The sequence below is a fragment of the Paramormyrops kingsleyae genome, chromosome 6, assembly GCF_048594095.1.
Source record: "Paramormyrops kingsleyae isolate MSU_618 chromosome 6, PKINGS_0.4, whole genome shotgun sequence".
Classification (NCBI taxonomy): domain Eukaryota; kingdom Metazoa; phylum Chordata; class Actinopteri; order Osteoglossiformes; family Mormyridae; genus Paramormyrops; species Paramormyrops kingsleyae.
Window position 1 is genome coordinate 743159 of NC_132802.1, and position 421 is coordinate 743579.

Here is a 421-nt window from a genome sequence, read left to right on the forward strand (position 1 = left end):
TAACCCTAACCTCTCACCATTTTCTCTCCACTACTGCAATGAATTTTCAGTGACATGGGATTTGCTTACAAAACAGGATAATGGTTTTAATATTTGATATTGCAGTCAATTGCAAAATAATAAATTTTTTTCCTCAAATGAAAAGAATGAAGGGCCATTCAGTTGTCTGCATAGCTTGCTGAGCCACAACACAGTGGTCTAAGCAAAGCGATCTCGCTCAGCTGGGCCAGTGCTACACAGGAACTTTTACAGTGTTCTGTTCACTATTATTGAAACAAGTTTAAACTTGGCACAACCCTGCAATGCTTCAGTCAGCTCCCATCTTAAACATGAAATTAACACTTCATAAATACACACATTAGGAGTCAAATGAAAAACAAGAGCAAAAAGCTTCACTGTTGGAAAAAATTACTGCAATAAC